Source organism: Cavia porcellus, unplaced genomic scaffold (assembly GCF_034190915.1).
Source record: "Cavia porcellus strain 051 isolate PalLab524CR breed Dunkin Hartley unplaced genomic scaffold, mCavPor4.1 scaffold_6, whole genome shotgun sequence".
Lineage (NCBI taxonomy): Eukaryota > Metazoa > Chordata > Mammalia > Rodentia > Caviidae > Cavia > Cavia porcellus.
Window position 1 is genome coordinate 70,247,731 of NW_026947489.1, and position 26,227 is coordinate 70,273,957.

A 26,227-nucleotide genomic window follows, 5' to 3' on the forward strand; every position below is an offset into this window, starting at 1 on the left:
AAGTAGCATAACATAAAAGGGTTAAGAGGATTTACTCTGCTGTCAGACAGCTAGGTTTACATATTGGCATTACTATTGACCTTTTTAACCTGTGGCATTTTTTCCATCTGTAAAATGGAAATGGAAATTCATAAAATTGTGAGTCCTGAATAATTATTAACCATCATGAGTCACAGTCATGCCTTCAGCCATGGAACTCCATCACTTCCATGCCAGTTTTTGAATTTTTGTATTGTCCTCCTCTTACCCATCTTTTGATCTTTTTTCCACTTGGATATTTCATAGGAAACTCACTTTAAAATCAGCTTCACCAACTTTCCTAGTAAGCCAACCTCCTCTTTGCAGTGGGAATCTTTGGCTATGAGTAATAGAAAACCTAACTAGAAGTGGTTTAAAGCTCAAATTACTTCTGTTCTATGAGACAGAAGCCTAGAGGTAGGATGAATCCAGTGTTAGGTGATTCAGCTGTTAAGTCATGACTTTTTAAGGTCCCAGGTCCTGTTTCTATGGGCCCTGGTCTCTGACATTTCCTCAGGGCTTTGACTTACCCTTTAAATCATCTCCCCTTTCCTCAAATGGAAATCCAGGCCACATATGCACTTTAAAACATTAAAAAGGATTTCCCCCTCATCTTCATTCAGATCAAGGGAAACTCTCCTAATCTGATCCCTGACCACTGACCACTGACCAGAGGACTTGAACCTCCACCTTTGCCTCAGGTTGACCAAAGTCCACACCCGCACAGCCAGGGATAAGATTTTGTTCCCTGAGCACAAAGGCACCTAACAGAATCAGACTCAGGCAGAGAAGGGTGGGGAAAGAGTGTGGACAGATGCTTTACAGTATCTGTTGCAGTGTTTGACATATCTGTGTTGTGGAAAATCAAGTCAGACTGAGGAATGGAGCCAAAGGACAGTGAATGTGAGAGACACAGCTTGCGTCCCAGGGACTGGAGGTAGGAATAGGAAAGAACCTTGCTTGGCTTCCAGTTTGTGCTTGACTGAGTGGATAGCCATTTGTGGAAATGGGGAAGACAGCGCGATGCATAAGTAGGTTTAACTGGAAAGGCTAAATTTAGTTTTACACAGTGCCGTGTCCTGTGCAGTTCCCAAAATTCCTTGGGGGAGTACAAAGGAGGATGAACTAATGGAGGCAAGAGTCAGAATACAGAAAGCTGAGGTCTGGTGGAGTCCTCTCTCCTGATGGGAGAAAAGAAACTGTAGTGTATTTATACAATCAGCAAGTGGTTGATAACAGGTGAAAGCCCTCTGCTAATGGGAAAAAGGACCTGCCTAGCAACTTGTTAGTGTGGCCTTACTTTAGCCCACATGTGTGATTGATCAGCTCAGCCGCTCCCCACAACACAGGTTGTGGCTGAGGAACCTAGTGAGATATCCTAGTGGAGTATTCCATAGTGAAGAAATTCCATAGTGGAAGAAATGTCTGGACAAGAAATGTAGATTTCAGAATGCTTCTCTTGAGGGCAAATCTCTGCTCCTTCCCCATCCATCATTCTTGATGCTACTTCCCAGTTTGCTTCAACCTTTCCTCAGTAAGCCTTTCTTAGGCCAGATCCTTCTCCCCCTTGCTTAAGGAATGTACTCTTCTGGTAAAGCCATTGCTTCATTTAGTGTCTTCCAAGAGTTCAGTGTAATGGGGAGAGTCAAGTAGCGATTCCTGTTGAAATTAATTCAGCACTTTAAAAAAAGTAGATCAACTAGATTAGTTGACTTTTTAAGGGCCATAAGTCATTAAATTATTAAAAACAAAACTCCCAAACCGAAATTCTCTACTCTTAAGCCCAGGAAATTCTGCTAAGTAGACAGAGTTGTTTAAAGGTATATTGCAGATATGGGCTTACCTTATAGTCGTCTTTACCTAAAGGTTGTGGGAGTGGCCTGAATATAAGGGAAGGCAAACATCCAGGGTGAACCAAGAGCTTTGGAGTGCAGGAGAGCTGGGGGGATGTAGCAGGACGCTTCTAGGAGAATAGTGTTGGTGAAGGTATGTGCTGCACTGAGGAGGAGTTTGGGAAGGTGGAAGTGGTAGCCTGGGACCGGAACTAAAGACAGTGAGCGGAGGAGGCTGCAGAGAGCATCCAGAGGGCAGCAGGGAAGCTGAGGAAGAAAGAAGGGACTGGGGAGCAGTGCGCAGGAGGAACAAAAGGCAAACAAAGTTCAGAATTCACAGACTCAGGAAAGGGTGTAAATGGCTGGGAGGTCTGCATCAGGATGGGCTGGCTGATTTTTCACAGTTAATTTAGGTCTAACTAGCAAACCACTTGAAAATAAACATCCTCTGTTTATTATGTTTACAGTTTTGAGTTCTATAAAGACTGGAAGTCATGGAATAAGGTGTGAGAGATGGACACGTACCTTCCCCTGCATATGCATTGTTTTAGAAACTTTTGAATTTAGTTATTGATATATACTTAAAAAATTTTTAAATGTACTATTCCATGAGCCATCACTTCTGCTTGAAGGAATTTACTCCACAGAACTATTGTAGGTAGTATAAAGTGGTGTTAATGATAACATGGCTTACAGTAACAACAAAACCAGGAGCAACCTGAAAGTACATCGGTTGCAGCCTGTCCACACTGTTGTATAGAAAAATAAGGTCTGCAGAAATGCCATGAGGAGAGGAGTGTTGTGTTAGAGTTAGGGAAGCTTAGGCAGACCCTTGTCATTCGCATAACACCTGTGCGTCCAGGAAACTCTTCACACACTGCTGCTTCAGCTTTGTGCCTCTGCCTCCCAAATAGCTTCCTACATCGCCATCGCATATGTGCGCCAGCTTTTCTGATTTGGCCCAAATCTGTATATCCCTTAGCCTGTTGGCCAGAGCTAATGACATGGCCCTACTGACTGCAGGGAGGGATAAAGTGTGGGAAAACACAGCCCCATCTTTGCTATAGTATTGAAAGTATACTAAACAGGAAAAAATTAGATTATGTGGTATGTATTGTGTATCATAATGTATAACATACTGTTTCAAACATAAAGGACCTTTTAAAAAGCCAACTAAATTAATCTTATTTTTAAAAGGTAACAATTTTTTATGTTTGAAAAGATAATTTATAGTATCATATCTTCATAAAATACACATCCAGAGATTACAAGCACATAAAGTTTTCTGGAAAGATATGAGAAGTTGCTAATGGTAGAAATTTCTAGAGTGGGACTAAGGTTATTCAGTGAATATTTTTATCATTTAAAATATTTTCAATGTGTCAAAATCCTTAAACACCATAGTCTTTAACTGATACTAGTATATATTAAAATAGAATTATATATTAATTTTATGAGTTTTTAAAATGTGGTTTAAATTGACTCTGAATCTATGAAAAATAAATTGAGAAGTCTAATATACAACTGTTAATTTACACTATATGAAATCCATTTTCATTTTACTATATAGGCACATATAGTATGCATAGAACAGAAAATTGTAAAATCCACATGTATTTGTACTTCTTTATGTTAGCTAAACGTTACATATTGCCAATTTTATAAACTAGGAAATGCCATTCACCATTTACTCCGTACCACTCCTTTCCTGAATGTGCTGCAGCTAAAAGGCAGGCAAAGAAATAAGTGACTCATTCATAGTGAACAAGTAAGGGACTGATGGGCATTGCCTTGGGAAGCCAAACATCTCTGAGCTGTACAAACACAGTAACAAGTGACATAATCTTCATTCCTAAAGGAAGTATTTGGAGCACGGGTTGATCTCTTTAGGCATTTAAAATATAAAAGTTAACTTTTACAAATAGTGTGCTCTTTCCATAAAGCCAAACATTAAATTAAATATACATTAAAAATACATTTGAACTCTAAGTTGAAAAAACAAACACCACAACATTGTAGGTATGATGGGATTAAGTTTACGTTTGTAATCATGAACTTCTGCCTCTCATCAAATACCTGGCAACAATGTAATCCCGAAATTTGATGTACTTGTTTCAGGCCCCCAAGATGTTGTTTAAGCTCCTATCTCTGTCAGTCTCTGAAACTCCAGGAAAGAGCCTGTAGCTTTTGCAGAAACTCTTTCAGAAACCCAGGCCAAGACCACTGCTTCTCTGGACCAACCTCAACCTGAACTTAATGTCCTCGTGAGCTGCCTTGACCGGATTTAAGCTAACGTGTAAATGTCAGCTTTTTAAAAATTTTAAAATTCATGTTTCTTTTTTAAAGAATTCTTTTGCTTTTGAAGTTACATATTTCTTTGCATCCCATGTCTGTGCTTTCTAATTTCTTGCTCCTTTAGTCAATCATCTCTGCAAATAATGCAGTTTACCAAAGCCAGTCAGTGTATGAAGAAATCATATCTCCAAGTAAGACCCAGTATAAACTGTTCATCATTTCTCTGAACATGGTTCCATCATCATAATTTGATTCACTATGACTGCATTCTCAGAAAAGATGTGTCTTTCTGGGATAGAAGCATCTATAAAGTGTTTGGCAAAGGATTAGTATTAAAAATGTCTTATGCACTTTATTGCCTTAATGTTTTAGTCTGTTCAAGCTGCTTTAACAAAACATCTTAGACCATGTATTAGTACTTACTAGAGTCAGATGCAGAAGAGTACAAGATGTTGGTCTCGTGCTGGAAATCAGAAGGATCCAGGCAAGGGCTTGAAGCACTCAACAATGTCCTGTGCCAGCCTGTGTCAGGAAACTGAAGGAACTGCCCAGGAAAGACCCAGCGGCCAGGGCTGGGAGCTGAGATGTCTGTGCCAGAAGACTGAAGGATCTGAGCAGGAAGACCAAGGGATCTGCACTGGAAGCCAGGAGACAGTGGCCAAGATGAAGACGAGGATTGAAGCTCTCCTAGAGAAAGAAAGCAGCCAAAGCTCTTGAAGAAAAATCACCAAACCCTCCCAAAGAAAAGCAGCCATAAAGAAGCTGTTACAAGGAAAATCAGCTGAAACCCTTCCCTCTCATTCTTTTATACCCATCTGGCAACCATGCTGACTCAAATCAGCTGGACATTCCCACTCAAGTTGACAATTAGTTAACTACCACAGACTGGATAATCTATGAACAACAGATATTTACTGCTCCAGAGTTCTGGAGGCTGGGAAGTCTTAGATCAAGGGGCTGGCAGACTTAGTGTCCGAAGAAGGCCTGTTCTGATGGAAGCTGCCTTCCTGCTGAGTCCTTGCACGGCCGGCAGGACAAACAAACTCTCGTAAGGCTCTTTTATAAGGACATTAATCTCATTCATGAGAGTGACTCTCTCATAATCTGGTCACCTCCTGAAGGCCCCAACACTTAATGCGTTACAGATTATGTTTCAGTACAGGTGTGGGGCACATTCAGTAGATCTCTGCACCTAAATTAGCTAGTAATAATAAATTACAAATTTAAAAACACTTTATTAAAAAATGATTGTAAACATCAAAAGTTATAAAAATCAGTATCTCCTGATCTGTATGTTTTTGCGTTAGATTTGATGTGCCATCCTTAAATGCTATCCTTTCTAGCATGGTGCTGCTGTGTATGATTAATACCAGCTGTGTCTTCCCCATGAGAACTCAGCAGGTGAGTCTGACAGCATCTAAACTGATCTATGCTTTGTTAACAAAGTAAGTCCACAGATGTCTTCTGAAGTGTAACGTCATACTGCCTGAAAGTCCCTAAGTTTCATGCTATCCTAGACCAAGCAACAAGCAATCACAAAACACCTGAAGTAACACTGTTCGAGGGGCTGTTGGAGAAACTGCTATAAAGAAATGTAAAAACATTTAATAGCCTAAAAGGGCAGCAGAAGAGTTTCCTGAGGCAAAATCCAGTTGATTGACAGATAAATTGTGGATCTAGTAATTGCCATAAAAGTCCAGGGAAGGTAGAGATTCCTTCAAGCTAACGATACCGAGAAAAGTGTTATGGAAATATTTCTTAAAAGATAAGATGTTTAAAAATATAAATCGAATTGATTTTATTATTTAAAAATCTTTCTGTAAACCTTAAACTTAACTATTACTCATGTAAGTTAGTAATATGTTAATTACTACATGAATCTTAAAGTTGGCCTTACATTTAAAAAATTTTTTAAATAAAAATCTGTTCTTTTGAGTCATCACAAATTTCCTGGTAATTATTGTGCTTGAACCAGATTCTTTATAAGTAGCAACACTGTAAAGTTCCTTTAAAAGCTCTGTTTTGCAGATGTTGTTTTGTAATATGGAATCAATCCTTGCCAGAAGAATGTAGTTTATATTGCATCACTTCCTTTGTGAAAGAATTGACTGCAGGATCCTTGAGGTAGGGTCATTCTCTCATTGTTTTGCACAGTGTGTATTACCTATTTATGGTGTCACAACTCTGATTAGTCATGGCCAGAAATTAAGTAAAAATTTCAAAAGAGAAGAAAAGAAAGTGCTCTAAAGGACATAATTGCATGTGTATTTAAGTGTATAAGATAGGTAACTATATTACTGAGTTTTATTGGATCATTGAACAGAACTGTTTGCAGTCTCACTGTTTGAATGTCCACTCTGTATGCTTTAATTTTGTAACTATAACAATTATTTCTAAGATGACAATATGTAATCTATTAACTAATGATTTCCTACTGTTTATTTTTTCTGAAATTCTGTATAACTTGTACCCTTTTTCTGTTTTTTTTTTCTTTTTTCTCCTTAAATAAAATTTAAAAAAAAAAGAAATTAAGTAAAAATTTGGTCACACCTTTCAGATGGTAGTATGGTGAGTATATGCAAGCTATAAATCATTTTTTTAAATGCCCAAACCAGTTTTGTTTTTTTTTTTGTTTTTTTTTCTTTTTATTGGTACCAGGGATCGAACTCACGACTGCCTGCTTGCAAGGCAGGCACTTATGCCACTGAGCTAAATCCCCAGCCCCCCAAACCAGTTTTGACCTCTTTAAACATTAGTTCCATTTTAAAATAGGAGAACATCTTTGAATAAAAGAATTTCAGCTTTTCTTGAAAAAGCAGAAGTTCTGGAACAACTTACCCACATTTCAGAATGGGAACCATCTGCCAGAGTAACGACTGCTCACATTTTATAGAGGGCCCATGCTCCTTAGAGAGTCCCCACTACGCCCTACTCAACTCACTTCCTTTCTGTTTCACTTATCTGTCTGACTTCCTAGCTTCCATAGACATCTTTCTCTGCTTAGCTTCCACAGACATCGTAGTTTGATCGCTGGACTAGGATGTAATGGTGTAAGCTGGCCAACCAGCCTAAAAACCAAGCCAAAACAAAAGCCTTCAGTTTTCTAGCCCATCAGCTACCTTTCATTCCTTGAATTATGCATTATTTCAAGAACAAAATGTTACATAATTCTGTAGTTGGAATAAATTGGTTGATCTTAGATATAGATTACTATAATATGTTTAATTAATTAAATGAAATAGATGTATGGGTGTTAAATACATAATTATATTTTATAGTCTGTGTACAGTCATACATGTGAGAATAAGGCAAACTATGAAAACATGCTGATAATTGGAAAATCATCTGAATAAGGATGTTTGGAGATTTTTTTCACTGCTCTTATTATAACTTTTAAGTTTTAAATTATTTCAGTATGAAAATTATTTTTAAAAGTCAAAGCTCTGTCTCAACCACAGATTTTCAACAGTAAGAAAGATTTTTCTTCCCTAAGTGATTTATCTTTTAGTCAGAATTTAGGGAAAGGAAAAATTTAAGGCCAACCTAATTGATACCATCTTTTACGAGTTATTTCCCAGGAAAAATATTTTCTCCAGCTGATATTAGTAATACAACTTAGAAAAAAATTTTGTATGCGTTAACAACTAAAACAATTTGTATCTGCATCTGGTTGGTAGTCTGTGATATAATAAATGCATTGTTTGCTTCTCTGTGTCCAAAGAAAGACCTTACTTACAAAACACATACATATGGGCTGATATGCAGGCATCCACCTACTGTGCACTTTAAACAAGCACTCATCCTGTGACCAGAACACAGATTTAAGCCGTTTGTTCATTTGTGGTGCTGGAACTGCTCCAGTTCATTCTCATTTGTTGTGATCACCCTTGTAATCAATGATATGTATCTTCTAGAAGGGTTGTCAGGATAAAAACTGTAGTCCACACAACTAGGACAGAGAAAAAAAAACTAAATAGGACTGGAGATACAGCTTGATGGTAGGGAGCTCACCTAGCTTGAGGCACTGGGATAGATCCCTCACAAATAAATAACAGTCTATAGTAAAATTCAGTCTGTGTTTTACGCCAGTAAACCAAACTACTCCAGATTTGGATAGTAAAAACCCCTTTCAGCTGACTGTAGGGTCTTTGCTGGGTCCCTCCTGTTTTTTGAGAACTTCCGTATATTCTGGCTCATTAGGATACTCCAGGTTCATTTTGTACTTGACCCAGTAATGGAGTCAGCCACCAATCCAAACACTTTGGTTTCGTTAGTAGACCATGGCATTTGGAAATCAAGACCTAGGTGGTAGGTTTGGTTGTCATTTCCTTTGGACTTTCTCAGCAAACAGAGCTGGGGAGTAGGCAAGGAACTGTTTGTGTACTCACATACATACTCCTCTGTATCAGCAGGTTCTGCAAGCATAAATCCAATCGATTGTTGATGAAAATAGGTGTAAAAATTCTATAAAGTTTCCAAAAAAAACAGAACTTGAATTTTGAGTGTATCAGGCACTGTGCTGAATCCAAGCAATTGAAGTAATGCATAGGCATTATATTAGATATAATTATAGTAATATAGAGGTGATTTAAAATATCCAGGAGGATGTACATAGCTTATATATAAATGTCTCATCATTTTATAGAAGACTTGAGAGTCTTTAGACTTGGATACCTATAGTAGATTCAAGGGCCCTGGGACTAATCCTCTAATGACCTGTATGAGTATTTCTTTGTCTACTTTACATATCATGAATTCATATTGATATCTTTCATCTTATTCCAATGCCATAGAATTTAGTCTTTCCTTTTATTATTTGTAATTATCTACTGCAACAGAGAGAAACTTGGCTTTCATTATCCTACATATATGTACTTACGTTCTCAATCCTCCTATAGTTAGCTAATTTTCCCATCAGGCAGGCCACTGCCTCGCCCCCTGACCTGGTGGATACCCCAACTACATTGGTAGAATCCTTGTCCTGGCCCCATCACACACACAATGAGCCAGCTGTATTCTGAACCTCACTCTGCCAAATATGCTGGCCTTCCTGGCCAAACCCTTGACTTCTTAAACTCAGATGAATTATAACCAAAACTTGACACAGAATATTTTCAGAAATTTAAAACTAAGAATATTTATATTTTAGTTACTCAGTCACATCATCATTCTTATAGAGGATGATGAGACTTGCTGAAGTGAAGATTGGGAATGAATGCCATTTACAAGTACGTTAGCTTTTCTTTTACTTTTCTGAAATGTAATATTAATGTTTAGAGAAACTATCTAGTGCTTCAGTGAGCAAGGTTAAGCCAGAGGACAGCTACCTTCTGCCTCAGCCAAAGTGTTTCTTCTTGGCCCGTGAAACTTCAAATGCAGTGTCATGGTTGGGGGTGACACTTAAACAAAACATAAATATTGCAATATTTGCCTTAAATTGGCAACTCATTCACCTAGATAAATTCCTTTTTCAGTTTGATCTGGCAATAAAATAGATTTAATTTCTGCTAAAAGAACTAAGGAAAAGAATGAGGAAAATTATTTGTTTTTTCCATTTCCTGATGTATTTGATCTGTTTTTAGTTTGACTCTTTTTCTTTGCCACCACATTCTTATTCTCTTAGTTCACTTCCTAATGTCTGGTATTCCTGAGTATAGACAGCGCTCAGTTATTTTCACAGGAAGACATGGACTGACTGGTTAAAGCAGAGTATTAAAGTGTCCAAAACATGTTTGTCTTTGGAATATATTGATTTTTATAGCCTGAATATGGGTCCATTTAACACTTGGACATTTTAATAATGAATCTCCCAAAGGTTCCAAGTCTCTCCTTCCTTCATAAAAACACTCTTGGGTCTTATGACAGTTTACTAGAAATAAGTAAAAATAAAAACAAATGTGACTAACGGGTGCGTAGAAAATTTCATTACATTGTGCAAAGAAAACTGTACAATGTAACATCTTAGGTATCATTTAAAGAGGAAAACTCTTTGCTGAGTCCTAATGTTCTTCACCTTTCATGTCTTCTTTAGACCTTCCACACTTAGCTTTTTCTTTTTTTCATAAAATGCTTCCCCAAATGACTAGCCATTATTGAGAGCCCCAGGGTACAGCTGTTGACATCTTGCCTGGGGGTGCCACCTGAGTTCCTAATTTCCCTGTGGAGGCTGTTACAGTGGTACCAGATTAGCACTGTAAAGGTTCCATATGCCCCTGGATACCTGCAGTATGAGAACAGTGTGTGTATTTAATGTCCTTCTTTCCCTAGAGGCTTGTATCTTCTACCCAAAAGCAAGGCTGTTTAAGTAACAGAGATCCCACACTGCGAACCAGAAGGAAAGATGAGCCCTCACTCAACTTCCATAACAAGGAAATGTGCAAATACACACACACACACACACACACACACACACACACACGTCAAATTAAGAACCATAAGGATATTACAAAATGTAAGATGTACTAAAAACATCACATTAGGAAATATAACTTTAAAGGATTTCTTTCGTTTATTAGTGCATGTTTACAGTACATAAAGATCCCATTCCCTGTGGTGAGTTATGTATCATATGTTGATATACGTATCAATTCTTTTTTTATCCCCTTCCCTTCTCCTCTATTCTTATCCCTCCATCTCTTGCTCCCCTTCCTTTTTGTAAAAGATCTATCTCCTTATTTCCTGTTATCTTGTATTTTGTTCATTGTTTATATTTTGGGCTTCTCATGCAAGAAAAACCATGCAATATAAACCATGCAATAGCTTGTATGGCTACTTTATTTAACATTATAGTCTCAAGGTGTATCCATTTTTCTACAAATGACTCAAAGTTTATCCCTCTTTATGGCAAAGTGGTACTCCATTGTGTTTACCACTTTCCTTTATTCACTCATCTCTCGTGGACATACGAGCCACTTCCAAAGTTCAGCTATTATGAATTCGGTTGCATGGGTATGCATGCATCACTGTAATATACTAAGGAATATGGTATCTTTAATTCTCTTGGAAAAATACCAAGAAAGGGAGTAGCTGTGTCAAATGAAATTTCTGGTTTTAGTATTTTGAGGAATCTCCATATTGACTCCCATGATGTTGGTACTGGCTCATACTCCCAACAAGGTAGAAGAAGGGTATCCGCCCACTTCTTCTGTATATTTCTTCTGAGAAATATTTATTCATTTCACATGCCAAGTTTTTGAGTAAATTTTGCTTTAGGGAGTCTAATTTGTTTTGAGTTCTTTATGTATTCTAGATATCAGTCCTCTGAGGCAAGTTTTTTTTTTCTTCCATTCTGTAGGTTGTCTTTTTGATTGTTTCCTTTATCGTGCATAAACTTTGTAACTTGGTATGTTTGCATTTATTGATTCTTGATGTTGTTTCTTGTGCAACTGGATTCTGTTCAAAAATCCTGTCTATGTCTATGACTTAAAGAGTTTTACCTGTTTTATCTTCCAGCAGATTGTTTCTGTTTTAACTTACATTTTTGATCCATTTTAATTTTAGTTTAGCATATAGTGAGATATATGGGTCTAGATTCAATCTTCTGCATGTGGATAGCCAGTTTTCCCAGAAACATTTATTAAAGAGGCTGTCTTTTCTTCAGTGTATGTTTTTTGTCCCTTTGCTAAAGATCAGGTAGCTAAATGTGCCTGGGATTGTTTTTGCATCCTCTTTTCAGTTCCATTGACCCACATGTCTCTTTTTGTGCTAGTACCATGCTGTTTTTATTGCTGTAGCTTTGTAATGTAACTTGAAGTCTAGGATTATGATTCTTCTGCTTTGCTCTTGTTGCCCAAGATTGCTTTTGCTGTTCTAGATATCTCCCACTTCTGTGTGAATTTTAAGACTGGTTTCCCTAAACATTTACCTAACGAAGAAAGTAAAAGTAAGCTCTACAATGAAAACTACAGTACCTTGAGAAAGAAGATTAGTAGGGCTGTAGAAAATCAAAAGACATCCCCTGTTCCTGGATATAATCAATGTAATATATAACCAATATAATCAAAATGGACATACTTCCAAAACTGTAAATGATCTTAGAGACTCTGCCAAGGAAAACCAAGAAGAACCAAGGAAAGACAAGGTGCTAGCCATCCATCCATTTATTCACTCATTCAGTAAGTATCTCTGGGGCCAGGGATTTAGCTCAGTGGAATAAGCGTGAGGGTGTGAGTTCAGTTCCCCGTAATAAAACAAAACAAACAAAAGTGGCAGGTGTCTCTGCTGGTTTTGAAATTCCCTGCTCAGTTCCATGGTAGCTGTTAGCCCACCTTAGCGGGAAGAGAAGCTGAACACAGGAGCACAGGAACACGGGAGCATCCTAGTCTGTTTGTATTGGTGTCTTTTGCAGTAGAACTAGATCTCTGTCCCGACTAGTGATAGCTTTACTTTGTAGTTCACCTTTATCCAGACAGCCAAACCTGTAAGCAACTGGCGTACATGTATGGTAGTTTCCTCTTTATGTGGAACCATAAAAGAGGGTTTTGTAAGTTGTTTTCTGTTATTGGTAAAATTATGATTAGCAGCGTAAATGAAAAACACCTGACATAATTCTCAGCACAAAATGGGTATAATAAATAACTGTACTGTGTGAATCTGTTTATTGAACATAAAACAGGTATTAAGACAGTAAACTGAAATGGAAATGACCCACTCATTGCCATTAACAGTCTGTTTCCCTTCAGTGTCTTCTGCCATGACTGTTGCCCAGCCTTTGCCCAAAAGCTGCTATCTGACTGCCAAAAGACTTTCAGTCACACCAGGAAAATCTTGCTTTAAATAAAGCTAACGCTTTCACCTGCTATATAAACTAAAATAGGAAACTGCTGGTTTTTAAAAGTGATATCCGGTTATAATGTTTCTGTCATTTACTACATTAGGCATAACTATTAAAAAGTGCCAGGTACACCAGATAGGTTTCCTGTCATCAAGACGTATCCCTGCCCCCATGGGTGGGATGCCCATGAACAGTGTAAGGTGAAGAAGCCTCCTCCAGTACAACTGTGACACTAGTGTAAGATCTTCCTGCTTAGCGCTAAGACATTCATGGAATTTATGCATTTTGAGAGTGTTCAGTTTCATCTTCACTGGGATATCATCCAGGTTTCTTTAGCTCAGCATATCCCACCTCAATCCCAATTATCCCTAAAACTATTTTTGTCTTCTTTTGTTCCTTCCCTCATCAATAAACAGCATCATGATCTGCTTCATTGCTTGTGTGGAAACCCTAACATCCTCTTCTTTCTTTCCTCTCCTATTCTCTGAGTTGTCCTGTCTGATGGAGTTTTCTGCTCTTAACACCTGCTCACTTTTCCATCTCTCCACTGCTCCTTCCCAGCTGAAGTTCCTGTTATCCCTTCCAAGGGCTGGTGCAGTAGTCTTCTATAATCCCTTATACGCTGCAGCCAAAGGGAACTTTCAAAAAGCAGGTATGGTCAACACACACAGCTCTGCCTATGGGATAAATCTCCAGATCCTGTATGCCTGGAAGCCCTTGCATGCTGGTCCCTTGTCTTAAGCACCCACCCCTGGGAAGGCCCAATCCTGCTTGGATCCCTCAAAGTCTTCTTTTTTCCTTCTCTTCTGGGGCTCCTGTTTAGTGTCTGTCATCCTTTTTACTTGCATTAGGTCAGAGAAGATGGGTCTGCAGTTTATTGTACATGACTCACAGTGCTTAGGACAAGGGCACTGATACATATTAATTGGATGAATGAATAAATTAATACAAGTAAGATCAAAGACATCAGTAGGACTATTTAAAGGATCTATAGTCTTGCTCATAATAAAAATAGGACATAGTATAATTGTGTGCCTATCATGCGCCAAATGTTTTGTTGAACATTTTATGTAGAGTCTCATTTATTATAACAATACTATTAGATAGTTTGTTGCTATAGTTTGGATACTGAATGTCCCCAGAAGGCCCATATGTTAACAATTTGGTCCTGGTGGTGGAACCTTTAAGGGTGGAGTATATTGAAAAGTCTTTGTGACACCAGGCATGCAGCCTTGAAGGGTATTAGGGACCCTCACTCTCTTTTGCTCCCTGGCTCATGGGGTGAGTAGCTTTGCTCTACCATGCACTCCTGCCATTATGTGCTGCTTTGCCTCAGGCCCAAAGCAGCAGAGGCCACTTTATCATAGACTGGAACCTCCAAAGCTTCAAGTCAAAAATAAACCTTTTCTCCCATCCAAGTACTAACCAGGCCCGACCCTGCTTAGCTTCTGAGATCGGGCGCGTTCAGGGTGGTATGGCCGTAGACTAAATAAACCTTTTCTCTGTGACCTTGGAAGCAGATCTGCTGTCCTCAGTAAAGGCTGAAATAAATGTAACTCTGGTTGACAGTGTATCTGCAGCCTGTTAGGAACCACCAAGAATCACCTAGCTGAGCTTCTGAGGATTCTTGACCCACAGAAACTATGAGATAATAAATATTTTCTGTTTTATGCTAGGGGGCATCCTTTTCTGTTTATAATTCTCTCAGCTGTTTTGTTATAGTGATGAAATCAGACTAATATGGTATTACTATGTCCCACTTTTCAGGTGAAGGAATTGAGGTGCAGGGAAGTTTTATAACTTGCACATAATTGTAGAGCTAGTTAGTGCTAAATTGCAGCCAAATTCGAGAGCACTTCTTTACTCAGTGTTCCCACTCCTTCTCTGCTATACTTGGACCCAGGACTCTCAATATGCTGCATTGCTGGGCTGTGCAAATGCTTCTCAAGTGTTCTCATCTCATTCAGGTTGGAAATTGTGAGCTGTAGTGTGTCCCTAAGAGGTCAAAATAAAGCATCTAATTCCATATGAGCTTAATGCAGTGTAAATCATGAAGTACCCAGAACTGCTTATATTGAGTTTAACACTTAAATAATTCAAATGTCAAGCAACATGATTTTTAGGAAGTCTTCTTTGAACCTTCCCTCTCCTAAAGCTGAGCTTAGTGATTCTCTGAGCTCTTGTAGCATCCTTTTATTTCTGCTGTAGCCTTAAATATTTTTTTCTGAAACACTTGTGGCTTGTTTAACAAGAAGAATAGGAGCAAGAAGAGAATGATATAGCTGCATAATTTTTAAATTATCTTTGTGCTTCCTCCAAGACGTTGTCTGTTTATGTAAATGATGGAGAGCAGTTATACCAGATCTTGTTTTTCCCTAAAACTGAAACTCTTCGTATAGTACCTAGCCCATGAGTGCTTACTGTTTCACAGATGTATATGAATGTCAGTGATCAATAACTGGCATAGCCAGAAGTCAAGCTCAGGAGTCCAGGACTACGTGACACAAAAGCTCACAATCCTTCCAACACACTGTCACTGCCTATCTCAGGAATGCCTGGTTCTTCTGAGGGGTAAAGCTAAGTGACCCCATCACATGGCAACCATGATTTAACCTAAGGGAGCAAACTCTAAATGCTTCCACATTGGGAGGCACTCTTGTTTAGGAACAAAGAAGAGAGACTGAACCTTGCTGCAAGTTGGCAGTCATGAAATGGTTATTGCATAAGCTGGTACCTGGATGAAGAAAGGGACCAAAGTTTTGTGTGCTTTGAAAATAAACTGTAGTATAGAGCACAGTTACAAAATGGTCCAGTGACACTGGACAATTCCTAGTCAGGCTTGGTGATGTATGCTTATAATCCCCAGCATTCTGGGAAGCTGAGGAAAGAGGATCACAAATTCAAGCCCAGCCTGGCCATCTTGACAAATTAGTGAGACCCTGAGTAAAAAGAAAAAGTAGAGAAAAGGCTGAAGATGTAGTTCAATGAAAAGTCCCTGAGTTCAAGCCCTACTAACACACATGCGCGCACACACACGCACACACGCACACACACACACACACACACACACACACACACATCCCATGTGTACAAACTATCATACACTGGGTATATACATGTGTAAACAAATATCTCTTTGGAGAAGAACTTGGCAATAATTCATAAATTTAAATTGTGTATATCCTTTGAATCAGCATTTTTAGTTCTACAAGTATGTTCTGTAGGTATACAAATATATATAAAAGGAATATCTACCACTATACTTACATTTCTATTGTCCATTATAATAAAATGTTGATTACAATCTAAATATTCAGTAGGGACTAAATATTATTATGTATTTACCCATGAAATGGGTATACTATGCAAACCCTAAAAAAAATAAGCTTTTCTGAATTTATGTGAGACTTTTGCCAAAATAAATATTTTAATTAGAAAAAATTGCCATTTATACATAAAGAATTGTATGTATCTGTATTTGTGTACATGAATTTTTTTTTTTTTTGGTACTGGGATCGAATTTACAACCTCATGCTTGCCAGGCGGGCACTTAGGATGCTGAGCTAAATCCCCAGGCCCAGGAAGTATTTCTAGAAGAATTAGTAAGAAACCAGCAGCAATAGTTGCCTCTGAGTAGCAGAGCAGTGAGAAAGATGAGAAACATTTTTCACTATCGAGTCCTTCATTAGAGTCTATTATCTGCTCACAATAAATGTTTAAACTCACTATGTAAAGAAGCTTGGGAGTTGGATTTTTAAGTAGCAATTTTTAACCTTGTTGTAACTTCAAACTTACAGAAAAATTTCAAGAATATTATAGGAGCCCTTCCTTTATTCTTTATCATTTGTTTGTATTTTATTAAACTTGTTCTTAACTTCTCTTTTTTATGTATTTTTATATAGGCATATAGTTATTTTTTAACCATGTCACAGTAGTTTGGAGATATCATGACCCTGTACCACTAAATAACTCAGACCATGTTTCTTAAGAACAAAAGACATTCTCTTAACCACGGTATGATTATCAAAATCATAAAATGTAATTTTAACATAATTCTGGTATTCCTAGCTGATGTTCAGATTTCATCAGTTCCAGTAATTTCCTTAATAGAAAGTGTTCCCCTAGTTTACAAGTCAAACTATGAGTGTGCTGTGCATTTAATTGTCTTGTTTCTTTAATTTCTTATAATCTAGAATGTTACTCACCTTTTCCAGGATTTTCTGAAATGTCCTTCAGTTTAGGCAGGCGTATCCATACTTTGTATTAAATTCAGATTACATGGTATAGTAAGGTGCCATAGAAGTAACTGTTGTGTCTTTCTCTCTGTTTTATCAAGAGGCACTGTTTTTTTTTTTTTTTTAACTTTTTATTGGTACCAGGGATCGAACTCACGACCGCCTGCTTGCAAGGCAGGTGCTTATGCCGCTGAGCTAAATCCCCAGACCCTAAGAGGCACTGTTGTATCCTTAGGTCTCAGTGTTATGTATGAGTCCATAAGTGAGGCTGTCTTTCAGGGCACACCTAGAAGCCTTCAGACCATCTGTGCAGCTCTTGAGTGGAGAACTAGAATCTCTGAGCTCTTTTCTGTTCTGTTCTTTTTGTCTTTTTGAGGCAGGGTCTTATTATGCAGTTCAGGCTGGCCTTGAGCTTACTTTGTAGCTCAAGCTGGTCTCAAACTCGCAACAATCCTCCTGCCTCAGCCTCCCAAGTGCTGGAATTGCAGGCATACACCACCACACCTGGCTGCTCATTCTTTTCTTGGACCATTCTATCCTACAGAATGGAGCCACCAGCCAACCTCACTCTATTTGTTAGATTTCCAAAAATATTCAGAAATATTATACACTGTCTCCTAGCTGCTTGTAAATCATTCATTAGGAATATGCAGTAGAGATACTTTGCATATCTCTGTTTCCAGGTCAGATCATAACCTCTCAACCTCTCTTAGATTAGAGAACCAGTTCCAGAAACTACAGGGTGAATTTAGAAAGCTCATTTCCAAAATTAATCCAGAATTACAAAAAAAAAATCCTAAGTTTCCTCTTTAACTACTCTTGTTACCAAAATCTGTTTAACTCTACGTTTTCCACAAAAACAAAATGAATAGGAGATAGAGATATATATACCTTCAGCAATGCCTTACACTCCACTGAGAGATTTACTGTAGAGGATTGACTCTAAAGGCTGTAGAGTATAAGATTTAGGCTTAGCAAGCAAGAGACTCAGGAGAGGATAGTTCCAGTCTGAGTTCAAAGACCTGAGAACCTGGAAAGCTGGTGGTTTCAGTTCCATTCGAGTTTGAAAGCAGGAAAAACTGATGTTCCAGCCCAAAGACAGACAGGCAGAGAGAAAGAATTCGTTTTTCCTTACTCTTCAAAAGATGGAGTAATCTGTGACGACCCCACCGCCAGGGAGAGCAGTGTTTCCTTTAGTCCCTCACTGCGAATGTTCATCTCTGGGGATGCTCTCACAGAGTGCCTAGAAAAATGTTTAATCACCTGCTGGCCCAGTCAGTCAAATAATTAGTTTGTAGGGAGGTATTTTGTGGCTATGTAAATATCCTATTCTTTGTGTTACTTTCAACAACTAGTTTTAGTGCCCAGTGATAATGTTCTGACTCCTGTCATTCCTTCTTTATTTACACCTTGGCATTCTACACGAAGAAAAGTCTTTCCTTCTCTCTTGTATTTCTTTACTTATAGCTGGGTTCTTGTTGTATTCAGTGGATCTGTCAGTGATACAGTTCATCTTAATATTCAGATGGTCCCAAATCAAAACTAGTGAAAGCACTTCCCTACTTTCTGGTTCAACAAGATATTCCACATTCATTTTCTAGTTTCCCTGTCCTAGTGGTGGAATCCATTTATCTCCATGGAGCCTGAATCCTTTTAGATAAGAACAATGATGTTTACAAGCTGAGATCTGGGTGTAATTCCTTCCTGATGCTCTGAGGAAACAATTTTTCCCCCTATACAGTTCTCTTTTGCTCACTCCCCTTTGTGTCCCCCACATACCACAAGTTGGTACAGATACTTCTAATTATAATTTAGTCACAGATGTAACTCTTCCAATAGTGAAAACCTTGTGTCAGAGACTGAAATAGGGACCATTTAATTTTATTTTTCTGAGATAAAACTTGCTACTCATACCTAGATGATATGAAATTGTCCCCCATAAAGAAAGAGTAGAATATTTCCTAATGGGACATGGAAATTAGTCCATGTTTTGAAAACTAGGTAGAATCTTGCTGTATTTTCTCTTTCTTTTCTACCTTTGAAAATGAGAAGAGGGGGAAAGAAAGAAAGAGACTAACAGTATACATAAAAAATGATCATAAATGATTGGAGAGTTTTTGCACTTGTTAGCCTAAATTTTCTCTATAAGTAGGATGCAAAACCATTTTTCTAAGAGAAAGTGGATTTGGGTGCAAGGGACCCATTCATTCATGCCTGTATTTCTTTCATCTATGAAACATTTAACTACGCCTCATTAATGCAGGTCCTGTATTGTGTGTGCTGAAAATAAAACAGCAAACAAGATGAGTATGGTGTATATTGGCCTGGAAACAGACAATAAGCAAAAAACCCAAAGAGCTATTTTGCCAAGCCTGGTGGTACGTGCCTCTGATCCCAGAACTGTGGGAGGCAGAGGTAATAAATTCAAGACCGGCCTGCGCAGTTTAGTGACTTTGGCAAGACCTTTTCTCAAAATGTTAAAGATGAGGAGGGGTGCTGGGGTGTAGCTCAGTGTGAAGACCCTGGGTCAACAGGTGTGGGCTTTAGGTAGGAAAGAACTTGTATTCTTGGCCAGAGCACAGTGATGGGGCTCGTGGCATGTGGTGAGCAGCTCCTGGAGTATCAGATTGATTTAGGATTAAGGCTTTCCATTGGAAAGATTGCTACTAGGAACTTGTGCTAAGATTTATATTTTAAGGCCACACTTGCTGCTGTGTGGAGAATGATTTGAAAAGGGAAAGGGATTGAGAATGGTATGGGTAGACTAGTTAAATGGTACTTGTGATTTTATATTTTTGTTAGCACTGTTAATATCAAATCCCTTGATCCATCAGTGAAAAGACATGTTTTATCATTGATTTGCTTCACATTTCTTTAATGGTAAGGGAAATTGAGGTAGTTTTCATAGAATTTATTTAGGTGCCATAAGTTTGTTTCTAGAGTTGCTGTGAAATTTATTGTCTCATAGTCCTAGAAGCTGGAAGTCCAAAAATCAAGGTGTCCACGAGCCACACTCCCTCGGAAACCTGCGGGAGAGAATCCTTAGCTGCTGGTGGGGGCTGTTGGTCCTTGTTCCTTTGGTCTGTAGCTGCCTTACTGTGGTTTCTGTCGCTGTCATCAGATGGTGTTCTGGCTCCAAATGGTATTCCTCTTCTCGTAAGGGCCGAGTCATGTAGGAGTAGGGTCCACCCTAATGACCTCATCTTAACTTTGTGACGTATGTAGAAGCCCTGTTTCCAAATAAGGTCACATTCACAGATGGTAGGGGTAGGACTTCACTGTGTCTCTTTGGGGAACACGGTTTAACCCATCACACCAGTGCTCTGTGTTTTGTTTGTTTTTTGTTCTTTCCACGTGGCTAGTCTGTTTTCTAACATCCATTGACATTTTTTCATTGGTATGTTTATTTACTGTTCTGAAGTGTCAGAGACTGAAGTATAATTTTCTTTTTCTGCTTGAACTTTATTTCCCTATCTGTTTTCAGCAGTGGCCATCCTCCCTTTTTTGTCTGTTAACGTGACCTTCCTTGCTGTAGGTATTTTTTTCTTCCCATTTTTTCTTGAGTTTTTCCAGCATCTGGTCTCATTTTCTAAAAGATGATTTTAAACACGATTTCTTTTTTTTTAAACCACATCTTCTTTGATATCATATTAGAGTTCTGTTTCTTTACATTTTTTGCTGCAATACAGAAATACTTTTCATAATTTTTCTACTTCATAATATTTCATTTTGGAGAGTGAGAATTTCCTGCATTCTGTTTGTTAGATTCTTTACCTACTTTTTTGTTTTCTGGCCCCCACCAATAACAACTTATGGAACCCATTCTGGTTGTTCTCTTTGATCATTGTCAGCTTTGACTAGACATTATTCATTCTGGATTACTTTCCTAAAGATACTGCCTAGAACACTGAGTTGGGGTCTGTTGTTTTTAACTCTTCCTTACCAGCACTCTGTCCTGAAATGGCAAACATCTTGCCTAACTAGTAGTTCACGTGAGTTTACAGAAAGCTGCTGTGAGGCTGCAGCATGACCTGTTCGTTTGTCACGTTCATCTGCTGCAGAGCCGTCACACTACTTTTTCTCTTTTACCTCAACACTGACAGCCTGCCTGCTAAAAACAAAACAAAACAAACCCCAAAACCACAGTACCATAATGTCCTTTTTTGGTGGATTTTGTTGTTGTTCTTGTTTTTCTTTCTTTTTTTTGAGACAGAGTCTCACTGTGTAGTACAGGCTAGCCTTGAATTCATGATGAGCCTCCTGCCTCAGCCTCCTGAGTAAGTGCTGGGATTATGGGCCTGTGCCACGACTCCCACCCCCTCCCACACCAATCACCTACCACCCCAAGCCACCTAAAGTACTATAACTTCTACCTGATCATCATTCAGCCCCTCCTTGCAGGTAATCAGATAAGGGAAATGAGAGTAATTTTGTTTGAGGCCACCTGTGCACTCTCCCTTCCATTCTTTTTTTTTAACCTGTCATTCTTGCCAAAAGATTTTCGGTTTGGCTACAGGGAAACTGCTGCCTACTCTGGGGGAATTCTGCTCTGGAGTCTGAGTTGGCAGAGGATTGTATTCATTCTTAGCTCTCTGCTCACAGTAGATCTGGTTTTCAGAGCATTCCACAATCTTCTCATGTGCAGTGGCTCCACATTCAAGGCTAATGTTTTATTTGATAGCAGGTAACACTTTCTCTACTGGTATTGTTCTTATTGTTGATTTTCAGAAGGTAGAATAGAGCCAAGACATCTCTTCTCCTCCTTAATTAGGAGTCCCCCATGGGCTGGGGATTTAGCTTAGCAGCATAAGCGCCTGCCTTGCAAGCAGGCAGTCGTGAGTTCGATCCCTGGTAAAAAGGAAACAGTCATACACACACACACACACACACACACACACACACACAAAGAGTCCCCTGAGTGGTGTTGAAGTTGGTCCTGTTCTCAGTCCTAGAGAACTTGACTATTTAGAGATCAGTGAAAAAGCAAAGGAGAGTAGCAAATGAGGCTAAAAAATGGAAAGCAGAGTAGTAGGAGAAACTCAGAGAAGAGGAAACAGAATTCAACCTTGAACTTAGCAGTTTCTTTGAAGCTTACTTTGGAGTTTGATTAGTATTTATCGAAGTGTGGAAGTAACACCTACATTGCAGTTGGTTGAGAACATAAGGCAAAAGATGGTGGTGAATTGCCAAACATCTGGAAAAAGGGATGAGTTCAGCCTTTAAGATTTCATTTGCATTAAACAAGGAAATCAGATCAATGTAATTAAGCAACATCTATTCAGAAAGTTATATGTTCTTCATGAAACGAATGAGTAATACTTATGATTAAAGAGTTTATTAAATACACAGTAGACCACAGAGAATTTTCCTTCTGATTATAATTGGTTTCATGTACAGTACCTCAATTCATGAATTTAATTCTTGTATTTCAAGAAGTCAATCAAGGGTAATAGTTCTGTTAGTTGGGTACGTCTAATTTAGAAGCTCAGAAGTACATGTGAAATATAATCTGAAATAAACAAATTCCTTTTGCTCTAATATGCAGCTCAATGTGTTCAGTAGGTTTTCAAAATCTGTCCAGTTTCCCTTTGAAATAATTTCTCCTTCCTTAATTTCTGTTGTCATTGCCCTCACTGAAAACCTTATTGGTCTGTTTACCTGGAAACGTTTTTTGCTAATTTCTTGTTTCTAGTCACATCAAATGTAGGTGTGATGGCACAGGGTTGCAATCCCAGCACTTAGGGATGCTGAAGCAGGAGGTACACAAGTTTGCGCCTACTCTGGGCAGTTGAACAATTTAGTCTCAAAATAAAACATTTTAAAAGGATGCAGAATGTAACTTCCTCAGCTTGGCTTTCAAAGCCTATCATATCAACTCTGACTCCATCATATATTTTCAGCTCTTTTACTGATAGGCTGTAACACAAGCCTTCTACCCTGTTTGTGCCAGCCACCTTCCTGCCCTACAGATAAACACACACATACACACTTTTCTGTAGGGCTAGGCACATAGTCTGCCGTGACCACTGATCTGGAGGAGCCACTCGCATTTAACTTCCTACTGTGGTTGATCTTGTGTACAAGGAACACATGTAAGTTAATGAGGCTACCTTAAAACAACTATTTCACAGTTTCTGTACAAAAAGCTGTTGTTCTCCAAAGACATTATCTTTATATCCTCTTCATTGCTACACATTAATTCAAAACTTTTTAGAACCTCTTTGATTTAAAAGTCAATGAAAATATCTAACTGTTTCCATAACTATTTTTAAACTTTTCTTTTAAAGCAATAGTTGTTAAGCTGTTTTAGCCACTTGGGGAGCTCTAAAGGGGAAAAAGAAATGAGCTGAGCAAAGATGCTCAAAGCAGTGTTAGAGATAGGGTACAGAGAGTGACTCCACAAAGGAACTGGAGAGGAAGTGAAGAAGGAGTGGGAAGCTGCCAGGCCTACATGGGAAGGAGAGACCAGGAAGGGCACTGAAGACAGAGTGAACCCCATAGGCAGAACTGTGAAAGCATGGTGCCATTGAGAACTGTAAATAACTCATTAATGTGAGAGCAGGACGGAGACAGAGGGAGATGGCAGGGGAAGATTTTGGTAGATGAAAATGTTGGAGATTGGGAGTCCAGCAGGAAGGAATGTATGGGGTTTTGGATTTCTTATTCAGAGTGGTCTGCTAGGATAATTTTTGCCACTACAGTTTATGGTGTGTGTTTGTTTGTTTGTTTGTTCTCGTGCTGGGGATTGAACTCATGACCTTGCTCTTGCCAGGCAGGCGCTTGTTCCACTGAACTAAACCCCCTGCTATGTTTTTATGCCTATCATACTCTATTGTTATTATTTGTTTACTGTGTTTCCCTGCTTTTAAAAGTATTTTTCCAACTTTTAACTCACAGATTGAATTTAGCCTATTATCTGGCACAGACTAGGTACTGAATAAGTATTTGAAGACTGAATTATGGAAGTTTGTCCTACAAGGTTTACATACCGTCATAGAAATATCTTCCTTGTTCTCCTATAAGGGATGGTATCACCTTATGTGTTTCCTAGGATGGATAATTACTGAAGTTCCTTCTGGAGACGAACAGTACAGGTGATTGCTGGACCTTCCTGATTGTATTTACCTTCTTTCCAAAGCTTCCTGAAATCCTGAGTTGGTGGTAAAGGGTATACTAGCACCATCTAGTGGTGATTTTGAGACATTCCCAAATAGAAAATTTCATGTTGTTAACCAAATTTAGAATTTCAAATAAGGTGAGCTTTTACTGTTTTCCAAATTGCTGTATTTTGTTGAGCCTCTCCCACTATCTTTAAGTTAATAGTTATGCATGATTTGTAATGATTGTTTTATGCATGTATTTTAATTGTATTTTGCAAACATGATGTCTAGAGATTTTAATAAACAAAACATTTTATATGAACTAAAATAGAACTTCAGAAAAGAATCATATATTAATGGGTCCAAATTCACCCACTGAGAAACAAAATATATTATTGGATGGACCTGGAACCCTAGAACCATAATCTAACTCAGACATATTTGCTGTGGTTCCTAGTCACAAATATTAGGCTCATAAAATAAAATGCTTTTATAGCATTCTTTTGCTCCTTTTCACCATTTGTTTTTTTTTTTTTTTCTGTTTGGGGAATTTTGTCCTTTTAATTGTTTTCCTAAGATGGAGATACCTAGTGAATGTCTACTGCTAATATACAGGTTAAGCCAGAAAGACATGAGTGAAGAATCTAATTTTTTCATTATTATTGTAAGTCTTTAAACATGAGTTGTATAAACATTTTACTGATGACATGGAATTAACTGACTGGAAACTAAGTTAATTTGGGTTGCTATAACTTCAGTAACAACGTTAGTAAAATAAAAGCATTAAAAATCTCCATGCATAACATAATCAGAAGTATAAGACTGACTTTCTAAAAAAAGCATTTAGTACATGCCACGGGGGTAGCAGGAGACAATTATTACCATTTCACTAATGGAGAAGCCCAGACACATGGAAGTTAAGTAGTTTTCACAAGGTCTCACTGTATTAAGTTTGTAAACGTAAGCATTCAGAACCAGATGTGAAGGACTCCAGTGTCTGTACTTCTAGTTAACATATAAATTTTCTAACAATAAAGAGAAAAACTGGAAAATCACAGTAGAAAAATGCACCGGAAACCTCAAAGTAGTTAATAAATGTACTATCTGCTTGATAAAAATCTTGATTTTTATTTATTGTTGACATTATCCGCATCTGTTTCTTTCCACTCCTAATTATAGCGCATATCCTTCATTCCAGCTTAAAGGAAGTTTAAGAATCTTGCCCGTTGGTCCCAAATGCTTAGTCATTTTTCCTATCCCTTGAGCCACACAGCAACAGTGCTTAGAGATTCGCTGTCTGAGGACCAGCATTTTGCCAATGTGTGTGCTGCATTCAATCCTTAGTGAAACACAATTGTTCTTCTGTGTCCATGCAGTCAGTGTCTTTCAACTCAGCCACCTGTATATGAAAAGATATTTTGGGAAAAAACCTGCATCTTCATTGAATATTTATAGATTTTTTTTGCATATTATCCTCTCAACAGTACAACATAGCTATTTATATGGCATTTACATTGTATTAGGTATTATAAGTAACCTAGAAACAATTTAAAGTATACAGGAGGATATATGTAAGGTCTATGCAATAGTGTGAGATTTTATATGAGACACTTGGAACATCCACAAAGACTGGTATCTGCAAGGGATCCCAGACCCAGCCTCATGGACACACTGGTGTTTAGATGCACCCGGCAGCATGAGGAGTGTGCCAGAGCAGCCTCTTGGGTAGAAGCAGTCAGGCTCTGGTTCACATATATTTACAGGTGTGGATTACCGTGTATTGGATACATACAGGTTTTTGAAGTTTTATATTGTCGTTTTTTCCTTGTATAAATTTGTGTGTCTCTGTATTTACAATTGCAGTCATGGAACTTTTGACTCTGTTTCTTTTGTCTCTGTGTCCTCTTCCCACCTACCTGCATGGCCTTCTCCCTCATTTCCTTCCATCTGCATTGCCTATGTGTGCCAGAATGC

General features: G+C 38.3%; 1 protein-coding gene across 4 annotated transcripts in view; it reads left to right on the top strand.

Moving 5' to 3' along the window:
• Window positions 1-26,227, top strand: part of Myo1d (myosin ID) — a 340,584-nt gene that overhangs the window by 59,956 nt on the left and 254,401 nt on the right. The window lies entirely within an intron of this gene.